We start from the raw sequence: 14,886 nt of genomic DNA, 5'->3' as shown, positions 1-14,886 counted from the left end.
TTATTTATTAATTACTTATTTATGTGCATGTTATAATTTTGTTTGTTTTATTCTTCCTTTGTATTTTTTTACCCTATAGATTTCTGTGATGCTATTTATTTCTGCCTGTCCTTTTTACATTTCTGTATGCATTTCTGCCTCATTATGCAAATGAGGAGGGGCTGTGTCTTAAGGGCTCAACTTCTTCCCATTGGTTGGTTAGCATTTTACTGCATCGGTCAAATCTACATGGCTTTTCCCCGACATGAAGCATTGTTTAGTAATGTCAAACTCAGCAGGCAGACGTTCAGTGTCCGACCTCTTAAGGGAAGCTGCTAATAGACTGGAAGAATAAAAACGCTGTACGCAGGGTCTGAAATTAACACTCGCCAGACGCCAAATCGAGTAAATTTCTCGTTTGGCGAGTGAATTTCAGAGCTGTCACATGGCGAGTAAATCTTTGTGCCAAATAAAAAAATAACATAAAAATAACGAAGCCCATCTGGGCTGCGGATGATCCGTTCACAGTTCTGTCCATCCAGAGCTCAGTCTAGACCCGCCTTCTGCGGAGCTGGTTCAGCTTCTTTCAAATGTTATTTCTGCTGCAAGTAACAGAGCAGCAGAGAGAGCGATCAGAGTCATGATTTTTTTGAGCGTCTCCCAGATAAAGCCTTCATTCAGAACCAGTCATGGCTGCACGCTGGATCAGAAAACAGTTCTCCTAACCAGATGCATTCTAAAACGGCAATTAGTCTGTTAATAAGTTTCGTTTTTATTTATCGTGCTTTTTTTTAACTACGTGCGCTGTGTCTGCTCCTCTCTCCTCCCTTCCCTCAGAGTCAGGGGGTGGGCTGCTGCCATGCGCTTGAATTCAGGTGTGCAAAATTACATGTAATTTAGATGCAGACTTTTTAAGGAACTTGTAAAATCAGGGGCTTCAGCTCAGACCCATTATTCCTTCTGTAAAGGAGCCCTTTAAAGTCTTTTTTATGCATTTTCCCCACTGTTTATCCCTCGCACGCAGCACATGAGGGTAAAATCCAGCAGCTGGATCAACAGCGGTGAAGTTGGTTTGAAGTTGGATATTGGACATTCAAGCTCCGCCGAGTCAGCAGGATCTAGCTGACGGTTGATCAGGTTGAGGGACTCCGATTTCGGCCAACGTTTCTCAGGTGCTCCCTCAAACAGTGGTGCAGTTAGGGACCGTCAAAAAATCTTTGAACCAAGAACTCTTGAGAAACAAAAATCAATACATTTATCTTGTGACCAGCTAAGATGAAACTAAAATAAATTGATGCCAGTAGATAAAATCTGTGAGGAGCACTTGTTTTTATTAATTTTTTTTAGCTATTTTCAATTTTTAAAGATATTTTTAAAGACATAAATTGGGACTTTTCTTCAATAGCTTCCAGGTCATGTGACCCACTCACTCAAATTCTTTGTGAAATTGTTCTACTACATTAGCCTGATGAGGCACACTCGTTTTTATTCCATTTTAAGCCTTTGTTTGGTTTTTTTTAAAGATTTTCTATTATAAAAATAATTGATATTTCTTCAATAGCTTCCAGGTCATGTGACCCACTCACTCAAATTCTTTTTAAAATTGTTATACTACTTCAGCCAACTTTTGTCTTTGAAAAAATCTTAAAAATTGAAAATAGCTAAAATGGGATAAAAACAAATAACAAAGATGTTATTTAGTGGCATGATTTTATATTAGTTTTGTCATAGGTCATCACAAGATACGGAATAAATAGCATCACAGAAATCTATAGGGTAAAAAAATACAAAGGAAGAATAAAACGGAAAAATATAACATGCACATAAATAAATACTTAAAAAAATAAGTAATTAATAAATAAAGTTGAAGTTATAACGGACAATAAATAAATAAGGTAATTATTACAAAGGCAAATAAATAAAGAAGCTAATTAAAAGAGATATATACATATGTCTCACTGTATAATTTAATTTCTACCTACATTTATTTGTTTATTGTATTTTTGGTGGCAATTAATTGTATGCTTATTTATGTATTGAGCATTTATTTATTTATGTATTTATTTTTAAAAATGGAAGACTTGTTCCTCCATAATTAAAACCCTGCATTACACAAATCATCCCGTGGTTTATTTCACATTTGGGGTTCTTACTGATACCTTATTAATCTTGTGCTCAGTTGCTATACTTTTATATTTTCCTCTGAGTATTAACTAATTCATTTAAAGGTGCTTAATTTTTGTTATCAATAGAGAGTACAGATAGTTGGTGGTTGGAAGATAATTTGGTTAATTGGCAGGAAACGGGTACAATTTCCAGATGCTATTAGCTAAGACTACCAAACAAACACTCCACCCACTATTAAGTAGAAGTGTACTGTTGAATAAGTAGAAAACATATTTATTAATAGTGACATAAGTAAGACAAAGGGAAAGCGGGAAAAAATATGAGGATGGGTTACTGGATGGTTATCATTTGTAAACTGAATTGTGTCCCTGAAAAAAAAAATGATTGGAAAAAAGAATAGCAGGGGAAGCTGAAAAGATTATTCATGTTTTTACATGTGACTCTGGTTCCATGTTCTCAAAGTGAAAGGACATGAAATGGTGTCTAGCTTTTACAGCTAAATTGCACCAAATCCTCTTTTTATTTCAATACTTGGTACATGGCGCATGTCATCTCCACCCCGTTTTCCACCTTCAACATGATTTTGTCTGACTTTCTGCATTCCATCACTGGCGAAATGGATCTCTTGCAAGTTCAGGCAGATCTGCTTGAAGCTTATAGGATGAGGAGTTGGACAAAAGTTGAAAACAGAGTGAAAAAGACACCATTCATCCGAGCAGTGGAGAGCTCACTCATTCAACACACAAACACATGCACAGAGCTCTTTCTCTACCATACAGGGCTTCAGAATGCCTGCTTTGTTAGGGTAAATCTTCCGAATGTGGGAATGAGGGTAACAGCTTGGCAAAAGGCCAAAGACCCCCCCGCTCCCTTCCAAAAAACTGAAACTTATATGAGCGTCCGGTCTCTTCACAAGCAAAGACAGGGAGCTCAAGCGTGTTGATTAAGAGACAACATTCCAAAAATGATGAAACCTAAACAGGAAAATTGCTTTGATCCTTCAGCAAGAAGTTCTTGCGCCTCTGTTAAAGGATGCCTTTCTGTTCCGAGATCTGGAGCTTCATAGGATTGGGCATTTAATAATGAGAAAGACCAGAACCTCACAAAGCATAGAATGGCCTGACTGGAAAGTTAATTTCATGAAACAATGATCAAACCAACAAGTTTGGAAAGAAGGTGAGTTGTTTTAACAAGGGACAGCAACTTTGGATATTTTTTTTTTAATAAAAAACATTGAATAAATAAAGAGAACGATGGGGGGGGGTCCAATGAAATTTGACAGCAAGTAAGAGTAAAGATATGAGGAATTATCGTTCCATGGCTATAATGGGTAAAATTTGCGAAATGCATACAAACTAATTGCTGTTAATAATTCAACTAATATCAAAGAAGAAACTGAAGCTACCCTATTTTTTCAGACTACAAAACGCACCGGATTATAAGGCGCATTACATATTCTTCGCCATCAGGCCCCTCTGGTAGGGTGACCTGATGGCCCCGATTCCCGGGGACAGACCCAGTTTTGGATGACCTGTTCCCAGCAAAAGGTGTCCTTGAAAATATCCCCGATTTCAATGTATCATGATGGAGTAAAAAAAAAAGTTAAGCGCAACAAGAGATATTTACCCGGTCCTGCTACTGTCCCGACGTAGTGGAACTTTGCTGAATGCACCTTTCTAGCCCCCCTTCGTCGGCGTTGCAGTTCAGACAAAACAAACCAACCCTCAGGCAGAGATTCTGTGCTTAACAAAATTAGAGACGTCCCCAGTTTTCATTAGAGAAATGAGAACTGGTCAATATAAGGAGGAAATACACTGGCTGTGTACGTCATGGGTAAGTAATTAAAGAACGACAAATGATCAGTAATATATGGGTAAGGTATAAGATAAGATTTCTGTTCTGTCTCTCTTTGAGGTCGGTCGTGTTTTTCTCTCCTCTCCAGCTTTCACCCCCCCCCCCTCCCCCTCTCCTGCTGCTCTGTCTTGTTTTGTCTTGTCTTTCTGAGCACTTTCTTCATATCAACCGAACTCTGAAAACATGGATCTGGTAAGCTGGTCTCTCAATGCTATTGATAAAAAGAAATTTCGACGGGTAGGCAACGAAAGGGGGACCCGTCCGGTCCTGATTTGACTCATTTTGTGGGATACACCCTATATTTTTGGATGGAAAACGGTGTGTCTTTCGACTTTGTCATTCCTGGACGTTTGAAACGTTTGCATGTTTGGATTCAGGATACTTGGATTTCTACTTATTGGATTTGGTGGATTTTTGATGTATCAGCAAATACAGTGGATGTTGGTAGCCATTTGGCATTGATCAGGCTGCCGGCTGCATATGACGCGCTCACTAAGGCGGTAAACGGACAGTTCTGGAAGGCGGAGGAGCAGAGCCAAAAGCTGGATGTGCTGGTACGCAGACTGGCTTCGGTGGTTGAACTCAAAGGGGAGATGGGATAAAATCTCGAAGTGAAGCGCGGAAAAGCCCAACAATTTGGAAAATTGTTTTTTAACATTTGGAGCCAGCAAAAGCTGACAGGAAAGTCAGTGCAGCTTGTCTCATAACAAATAACATTTTTGGTCTATGCCTCCCTATCTCTACTCCTGGTTTGTTATCGCGTAGAGTGCTCAGAACTCTACCCTGCTACCTCCTCCCCCGCTGACATCTGCGGATGCTTTCTGAACTGTTGGCCGGCTGATAACATCAAGGACAATGGCCTCTGGAGAGTGTTCACGGAAATATAAACACTTTCACCCAAACAGACACACATAACTAATGCTCATATAAACTGATGAACTTACATGCGACTAGTCTCAAATGTTTACCTTCTGCTATATGTGTCTTATCTTATTTGTGCTTTTTGTGCAAGAGGTTTTTGATATCTCAAACTGTATCCTGTTATAGGATAAAGTATGAATTATGTTTTTTTCCCTCCCACCTTCCTTTTTTTGTGGCCTCTATTTTTCCACAGAGTAATGGCAGCGCCATGTGGGCACCGTGTAAGGCAGTTCCTTGGCAGCAAGGCCTCAGTAAATTGTCTCTTCCTGAAATGTTTGTGATGTTTGTTATGTTATGGCGGTTGTACTGAAACAGCAATTTCCCTCTGGGATTATTAAAGTATTCCTGATTCTGATTCTGGAGATAAGATAGGCTTTATTGATCTCACGTTGGAGAAATTCACTTGTCACATCAGCTCAGTAATAAATAATCAGAAGAAGGTGCCAAAAGGAGGAAAAGGTGCATCAGGTATATACAGTGTGACCACATATATACAGTGGATCAAAAAAATAAGAAAAATAAAAATAAAAAAAGGAAATAAAGCAGAGATTTAGGATGTCTTATGTACATTCACGGTGACTTATATACACATGTATTGACGTACATTAAAGTGGTAATAACAACAGGTATTAAATTATCAGTAATATATCCTAAGTTTTGATCTCCTAAAAGTACGTGTCTTGACCATATCCAACTAGAAATCATATATTTTAGTTTGTTAGCTTGTCACAACTACAAGTTGTGACAAGTCCATGTCGCTTTATTTTCGACAACTTTTATTTTGGGATACATCCGAAAGTGAACAGGATGTTTTCACGTTTATTCCCTGCCAAATAGGAGCGTATTCCCGTCTGAAATTAGAACATTAATCTAATTTAGGTGTTGCGTAGCATTATGCTTCTGGTGTACATTCAGACGGATTAAAATTAAAAGCTAACCTAAGCGCAGGATGCAGGTATACAGAGTTGCTGCACATTGCAATGCGTCTGGTGTGTTTCCTCCTTAACACCGCTCTCTCCAGAAAGGGAGAACTATCGTCTCTGTTGGAAGGAGAGAGTGGTTGGACAACACTGCCCTGTTTCTAACATAACGCCAAAATAAACGGAACTTTCATATTGAATTAACTTACTAGGTTTATTGTTGCTTGTGTGTACTCCGCGCATGGGCAGCCTTACATGAATGCACTTCTAATTTCGACAATACAGGCAGTCTTGTAGACAGCTCAGGGGTCCGATCAGGTAGTGACACTACCGTAATGCTCCGAATATCCATTAAGCGGAGTGGCTTCGTTGCTTACCAAAGTTGTACTTACATATTTTAACAGATTTTTGAGTGCATTGTACAACAAAAAAATATCGCTCAGTAAGCACAACTTTAATCATATATAGGCACTCCACATTATAAGGCGCATCATTAATTTTTGAGAAAATTTAAGGATTTTAAGTGCCCCTTATAGTCCAAAAAATATGGTAAGTAGAAGGAATTCATAGAAAACCTGAGTGATCAGAGTGGAAAATATAACATAGAACATCATCCTGGACCTGCCATTTATCATCTTTTATCTTATCAGTATTAATATTTCAGTTACTAATATTGTATAAATAAAATGTCTGTGTTTATTTTGAATAAAATAGTATCTTTGTTTAATTAAAAAAACATACATATTGTTTAGAAAAATAAAATAATGGTAAATTTGTGATCAATGGCTATGGTTCATTTCTTTTCATTACTGCACTTTTAAACAACCTTTAAACAAGCTACGCCTGCATCCTCCTGCGCTGCCATGTTTATTGTGGTTTGGCTGTGGGCTTGGTAGCTACTGCTTTTGCCACAGTTGGTATGGCCCGCCTTAAACTATAATACTGCAACGTGATTGATCCGAACCATTTTTGGTTCAGTCCCAAACGATTGAGACTGGAGCGGGACAAGATGGATCCTCGTGTGTTTAGCTTTAAGGCTGGACCAACATGCAGGCAACTGGACAACACGAGTCGTTCTGGAAGAGAGCAGTTGAGTGAAGCAGGTATAAATAAGGAGAGTGACAGGTGAGCAGGTGAGTTGGCAGTAATAGCGCTTTCCCCAGTTGCTAAAAATAGATTGTGACATTACACCGCAGTGCATAAGGGGAATGCTTTGTGGACAAAAAAAACTACTCTAAGGCACGTAAAAAGCGGCATATTTTTGCTATTATTCTCCAAAACAATGCTGAAAAGGAAGGAACAAAGCGCTGTTAGGGTTTATGCAATTCAAACTTTAGCTCCAGAACCAAGAAGAAAACAAGTCTAAAAGCCTAGGTGCAAAAAAATCTACTAAAATACAATAAAATTAAAAATAGACAAAAATTTGAGTCCTGTGAACCGTGTCATGTGTGGAATGTTGTTGTTCACTGAGTGGATATTTATCAACAGTGTTTTTTCACAATGTTGTCTACCTTGTCTCATTGCATGTGCAAAATATCCTCTTCTGGGACATCTCTGTACCGTAGAAACATTGCACATAGGTTTCTGAATATGTGATCAGGGAATGGTTTAACGTCTAAATGTCTTTACTTAGATTTTACAGCTCTAAGGTCTAAGCAGTCTTTATGAACTTGGTAGCATACAGATCGGACCAGCAGGGTAAAATCAAGCAAAAATCTGCATTAACAGCATTCTTGGGAAACACATCCAACTGAGGCATCATCCACTTCACCGACTCCACCCTTTCAGTTTCATTCAGTGTATTTCCAGTTCAGTTTTCCTTCAAACTGAAGGACGGAGGAGAACATCAGTAAGGATGATGAAGAACTGCTAAAGTGCCAATCCTGGGCTGAAAACGACTCACGTAGAAAAGTGTATTAAACATAAAGAACATTTGCCGAACCCATTAAAAACAAGTGGCAGCAAGGTTCAGTGGTCACTGAGCACTGATGGAATGTGACAACTGAAAATAAACCATAGAGAGGGAGCAAAGGCAGCAAAGGATGAGGCAGTCATTAATTATAGTTGCTACCAACAATTCAACACACACTCATTCTCAGAACAGGGTCGGGGGTGGGAGTTAAAGCAAGTTTCTAATTAGCAACATCACTGGGTACATCAACAATTCTATGGAGGTTCTTTATTATAGGAACACACATCCTTGTCTTTAATTCTTACTGAGGTCTGTGCCTAGACTTCCTTTGACTTCCATTCATTTTACCCCCTTTCTATGGCCTAACCCTAATCCTAAACCTAACCTTTACCAGTATATACCTAACCCTAAACCTAAATGACACTAGTCCTAAACCTAAATCCTAGCCCCCAAAAAAATGGAGGGCCAAAAAAAGATTTCCTAACTTTACATCAAAGTCCTCACTTTACTAGTAATATGTGCAAAAATGTTGTTACTTGGCAGCAAGAACACACACACACACACACACACACACACACACACACACAATAAGTAAACACAGACATCTCTAATCAGTCATTACCTTTCCATCGACAGAGTTATGCTTCAGTAGCTGTGATGGTCCATGCTCTACAATTACACAAACCCTAGCAATCAGCCTCCTGCTCATAATGTTGCATGTGCATAGATGCTGTACTGCAGCAGCTGTATAACCTAGTAGCATTACTACATAACACTTGGACACAATGCAATGCTGCCAGATATCACTCCATGCTCATCCAGGAGGCAAGGCAAGGCAAGGCAAGGCAAATTTATTTATATAGCACAATTCAGTACAAAGACAATGCAAAGTGCTTTACATGATTAAAATATAGCAAAATAAAACAGAATAAAAGCAAGTAGGAATAAAATATAGATAGAAAATAGAACAAAAAAGTGGGGATTCAGTTAACTAGGACAGTTGAAGGCAATTTTAAACAAATGTGTTTTTAATCTTGATTTAAAGGAACTAAGGTTTTCCACATCTTTACAGTTTTCTGGAAGTTTGTTCCAGATAATTGGAGCATAGGAACTAAATGCTGCTTCTCCATGTTTGGAGAAGGGAATGGTGCAGGTCTGCTGGTTTCCTTAGATAGAAAACTTTTGAGCCAGTTAAAATCATAAACTAAACTTAACTGCATCATTTGATAACTATGATCTATGTGGAATGTATGGACTTTGACTCTGTCTTTATGATTTAAATGATCAGTTTTTCTTTTGTAAAGAGCCTTGAGACGTGTTGTGAATTGGCGCTATACAAATAAACTGAATATAATTAATTAGAAAGTCACAGGGCACAGCAGACGAGGGGACCCATTATTGCAACAGTACATCATATGTAATATGTGAGCAAACACTGTAAGCTGTAGCTGTTAGGGATGCAAGTTATCGATTAATGAGTCAATCTAAAGTTGACTGATCTTATCAATTGATAAGCAGCGATTTTCTTAAAAACCCTAGTTTTCTCTTGTATCCAGAGAGTCTTTCCATCAGAATCAGAATAACATGCTGGGTTAATTGTTTTTTACAATATGCTGAATTTTACAAGTGGCACATCATTATATTTTAATAATTTAATGTGTCATCTGTATTAAATACTGACTGAATAAAAAAACTGTGATTTTCTAACATTATTAAACTATTTAATGTAATATAACAAAACTGGATTCTATCAGGTTACTGAATAGACCCAAATAAGTTGAATAAAATAAAATATATGAAACACTTATAATCCCCACAAAAATTGCTCACCATCAACCATCTTTTTCTATCATGTTACCATTTTTAGCGTAATACACTCTGCTTTTGTGTCATCTGAGCACATCAGTGAGTTTTAGCTGAGACGTCGTTGCTGCTCCGTCACGCAGCATGGCTAAAATGGAAGCCATTTAGTTGACAACTTAAGGAGCTTGATGAGTGTTTATTTATAAAAAAAAACAGAACTGCATAAAGAGCATTTTTGCATCCTTGTTGACATAAAACAATGCAAAAATAATCCCACACTGGACTCCGTTTAGAAAGCTTCATGTTGCGTCCGTCATGGTGGTCTTCCTCCACTTTAGAATTACTGGCATCGCCCTCTTGTGAAAACCGGTAATAATAAGGTCCATCTAAGTGGACATTATCAGTTAATCGGATGAAATAAAATATAATCAACCATTAATCGTATGTGGATTATTTGTTTGAAACCCTAAATTTCAGCAACAAAAAACTAAATTGACAAGAGTTGTGGTTTAATAGAATCAGACAAAAAAGGACCTTGAGATATTTCTCATGTGATGTGATTTATGATGTGATATTGCACTATATAAAACATGGAACTAAAACTAGCCCTGAAAGCTTGTTTATTATCATCAAAGGCTGCCAGATGTGGTATTAAGCTGTTGAAGGTCTAAGGCCTTTTTCCGTCTGATTTTAGACAAAGTTTATCCTTACAAAGTTGGCATTGCTTCCAAACCTAAGCTGAACTATATCTCTTTACTGACTAAGAAAAAAAAAACGTTCCATGAAAACTGAATTAAGAGGCCAGCAGTAGGCCATACACCAAATGCGTATACCATAGAACATCTATGGTGCTTGGTTCACACTCCAGGTTCCAGGAACCAAAAAGGACAGGTGCTTACTGTGCAATCCACTCACCACGTCATGAGTCACCTCCAAGCCAATTCATGACAGGGACCGACCTGGGACCCACACCTGCACACATGAAGGGAATACAGTTAATTTATCTGAGTTTGGTAGATGTTGAAGAAATTCCATGTCATTTATGATAGGAGCGAGTTTTTTAGCCCACAATGCCGCATAAAATAAAACAATACCATCATCTGTGATACTTATGCTAGTCCAAACTTGATTTTTTTTTTGTGCAACAAAGACGTGAAAACCGTCATTAACACCACAACGGATTGAAATTTGGATCACTGAACAAGAAAGCTGCGAGTGTCAGCATGCTTGAAATGTGTTGCTACCCTTTCAGTCCCTCTCTTAAAAAATAGGGAGCGTTGCATTGAAAATAATGCTGCCTCACAGCATGCATGGCACCACATTAAGAGGCATACAAGAAGTGAATTCCTCATAAACAAAGGTAACTACATAGTTTCAAGTTAGCCAGAAACAGCAAGCTCTAAATTGACAGCAGAGTAACGATGGTATTAAAAGCAGTACTGTTACTATTTTTGAGCTGTTCAGCCTGGCATCTGATCCCTGGGTATAGCATTAAAGATCATGGCTAGTATCCAAGGATGCCTAAATAATAATCTGGACAATATTACATATACATTTATTTTGGTGTTTGCTTGAAAGAGAGTGGACACGGGATCTTAACAGTGTAGAGTGTAGCACTAGGCCACCCTTGTTCAACAAACGTCTGTGCTTTAGCTAAACTTTTAACACCCCACCCCCTTGCCATGTGTCAAGGTATTAGCAGGAGTTACCATGCCAACACTGTGCTGGTGCATTCCCTCAGCTGCAGCATCAATCGGTCTGTTGGAGCTGGATAGGCCTCTCTGGCTGGCTGTCAAGAACTTATTTATAGAGAAATCCTTAACAACTGCTGCTCATCTTAACAGCAATAATTTTAACCCAGCTAACCAGCAAGAGGGGGAGGAGGAAGTTGATAACAATCATCCTGGAATCTTTTCAAAAACCATGAAAAAAAATATGGGAAGAATTCCCTGGGTAACAAAGATCAGGTCCATTTAAGGAATCTAGTCCATCAGTGGGATGACATTGAGCTTTTCTTTAATATGTTTTAGTGGTCTGAGGAGAGCCACTTGCCTCTGTGTGGGTAGGAAGTTCCCACAGCTGTTAAACTTTACGGTCCTAAAGAGATCGCCCTGGTGAGACAGGATGGGCCTGGATACAAGACAGAGGCGATACACAGGACTGGTGGTTTTGACTTCCGGAGTGCATGCATTTCCTCCCTCGGCAACATTATCATTTCTGTATAATGTAGACCAGAACGGGGCAAAGCAACAACCTTGTAAGTTTGTTACTTTAAGAAGTTTAGCTGTAATATTGTGTTGTTACTTCTGTTCTTTTGATTTAAATTAAATTTAAGAAAGAAATGGAATAACACTGCTTAAACATTATTCAAAAAAGACATTAATTCTGCAGTACAGTGCTGTAGTGTGATTCAAACAAAGAAAATCAGGAAAATCTCAGTAAGAAAGCTTAATGATGGCGTAGTAGCCTGCAGAGTCATGCCCACATGAAGAAAGACATGGCTGTAAGTAGATGTTCAGGGTTCACATCAGGACTCATCAACTGGGGCTGTCCCAACAGGTGAAATTGTTGTGGGCGCTCTGAGGGACATGAGTGAGGGGCTACCTAACACAGTTTTCTTTTCTCCGACTACGTTCGAGCCAGAGATACAAAGACGATAATAGTAACAGTAAGCCAGCCAGTAGTACAAAACTGAAATTTTGGCTTTTAGATTTACATCTGTAAGTGGTTAAATGCACATTTTATTTGGTGCTGCAAAAGTAAACATTACAAATTGTCAGCATGAAGCAAGAAGTAGAAAAAGGAATAAATAAGTTACGTTTTTCCATTCAATAGCTCTGCTGATCCACCAGAGGCTCCAGTAACTTATCCTGGGGATAATTGACTAAACACAACCTGTGACACTGGTGTGCTGTGTCCCAGCAGCTCTGGTAGTGCCCACATGAGCTCTTAGAATAGTTTTGACCACAGCTGTATGCTTCCAGCCTTGTTGGACCAAATGTGTTTCCAGATTGTTGGCCATCCGGTGCTCATATAGCGTGGGATTAAAGAAGACGTAGAGGATTAGCTGGCTGCTGCTCGCCATCAGGTACTGCTTTTAGTGGCTGTTCGGTTGGTGGAAACGATTTCTGTATGACACTGATCCAGATCCAAGTTAGTTTAAAATAATCTACAATGTCAAATCTGACAGATTTAAAAACTATTTTTTTAATTATTAAATTAAAAAAACAGAAACACAAAGTTAGACAGGGCCTGAAAGCAAAGTTGTGAAAATAAAACAACAGAAGCTAAAGTCTATGAACTTTACTGGACCTGGTATCAGCCTTATAAAAGCTCATGAAAATAATGCAGTGATGGGATTGAAGATGGAAAATAAGTGTGTGTGTGTGTGTGTGTGTGTGTGTGTGTGTGTGTGTGTGTATACACACATGCTTTATCCTGAAGTATATTTAAGCTTTCATGAGGCAATGCCCTCACAGGCAAATTACAGCCTGTGTTTTCACATGCTCATTATGGTCGGGAGAACTATGCACACATTATCAGAATAAAGGCCGGGATTTTTCATTGACATAGTAAAAAAGAGGAAGAACGATGCAATTTTAATTTTATTGCTTCCAAGTTCCATCTGTGCAGTGCGCTGCATTCCTATGTTACACAAAAGTTCAAAACAGGAATGTTTTTTCCATGTATTTCGCACAAAGAAAGCCAGCCCTTCACACTGAAAGGACACTTGGAGACAGTGGGAAGAAAAATGTCCAATTTAGAAATACGACATATCCAAGAATGGTCTGGGAGAGAGGCCAATCACCTTGATGGAAAGTGAAAGGAAGAATGCAAAGGCTAGGAGAAAAGACAGAGTGAGAGTGTTACAACAACCAAACAATGGAAAGGGTGGGTCTTTAAGAAACAATCAAGTGTAGTACTTCAAAGATTTTAAATTTACTGTTTGATATTGTATCAAGCACATTAAGCATACATTTCTTGGTCCAGGAGCAAATGCAATTTCCTTGTAATGCTGACAACAGTGAAGAATGACAAATAAACTTCTTCCATCTTATTTTTTTTAAGATATATGCAGACTGGAGAAATACAATCTCTCCTACTGCTTAGTACATTTTAGATAGCCAAACACTTTTCAAATTGCTACTTGGACAATTTGATAGGCAAAAGTGTCATTACATATTTTTTTTTCTATATCAGAGTACTAAAAAGTGGTTTGTTTTTGTCAGAGATTTCTTGGGAGCCCCTGAAAGGCTAAAAAACAAAAACGAGAAGATGGTTTTGGAGCAGCCTAGTCAAAGTCCAGAAATCCATTTGAGATGTGGTATGACCTTAAATAGGCCATTCATACTGAAAAACCTTCCAATAAAGTTCTGCACAGCAGTGGGCCAGATTCCCTCCATAGTAATGTAAAATACTAATTGCCAGTTGTTGCCACCAAGGATGTCACAAAATGTTACTTTCACATGGAGCCAGGTTAGTTTAGCTTTTTCTCTTAAATAAAATCCTCTGGTCACTTTGTAGGATTTAAAATTACTTTAAAGCAGCACTGTGTAAGTTTTTTTTACCCAAGTATTAGTTTAATTTGCAATATCTTAAATGATTTTTCAGGTAAATATACAGTACTTGGCACATATTGGTACCCCGCCTCTCGCCCATTGACAGCTGGAGATAGGCACCAGCACCCCTCGCTACCCCACAAGGGATAGATGTGTTAGAAAATAGATGGACGGATGGGCGCTGAATGGGTCTAGGTAACATGACCTATTCTAGGTTATTCAGACTGCTGTAACAACAAAACAAAACAGGTATGACATTTACCTGATCAGACATATTTATGGGTTCTCTGGTGTAGGATTTAAGCTAGAGAGGTGAATGTGGCCTTATCTTTACAAGTAACCCAGTGATTTCTCAATCTGCTGGTCCAAAGTGGTCTGCTGTCAGATTCCAAAATAGATAGGGAGACTGTTTAACATTGTGACATTGCAGTGTTGCGAGCGGTCTTCAGGGGCGGTAAACCTGAAAATTATAGGCCAAGTGCCCCGAGTGGCTAATGGTTAAATGCTGCTGCTTTAAACATCTGAGAAAAAAATGTGCGACCAAAAGCAAACACATTAGAGCATCAGTAAGGGGGTGAATACCATGTTTCTCTAACACTGTGTAGTATATATTTCCTCAAAGCATAAGCCCCTGACCTAATGGTTGAGTTCTTTTACAGCCTTCAGGATTTTAAAGCCATGCTTTCTGTCTTTCACCTGCAGAACTCCAAACTATAATCCTCTTTTCCTCATAACTCTGGCCTTTTTCTAACTAAAGCTCCGTTTGCCCTTCAGTCCTGAAGAGGTGAATTTGCACAACGGGGATAGCATG

The 14,886-nt window shown here is 38.6% G+C and overlaps 1 protein-coding gene across 4 annotated transcripts in view; it reads right to left on the bottom strand.

Moving 5' to 3' along the window:
* The window catches only part of plxnb1b (plexin b1b), a 207,681-nt gene that overhangs the window by 94,406 nt on the left and 98,389 nt on the right, over nt 1-14,886 (bottom strand). For 3 of the 4 annotated variants that reach the window (XM_021321950.2, XM_021321952.2, XM_021321953.2), the window contains exon 3: nt 10,432-10,488. The exons of the other annotated variant lie outside the window; for it this stretch is intronic. The gene's annotated coding sequence lies outside the window, so the exon portion shown is untranslated. The remainder of the gene's footprint in view (nt 1-10,431; nt 10,489-14,886) is intronic. 4 annotated transcript variants of the gene reach the window in all.

Source organism: Fundulus heteroclitus, chromosome 20 (assembly GCF_011125445.2).
Source record: "Fundulus heteroclitus isolate FHET01 chromosome 20, MU-UCD_Fhet_4.1, whole genome shotgun sequence".
NCBI classification, from domain to species: Eukaryota; Metazoa; Chordata; class Actinopteri; order Cyprinodontiformes; family Fundulidae; genus Fundulus; species Fundulus heteroclitus.
This window is presented reverse-complemented; position numbering and strand designations above follow the sequence as displayed.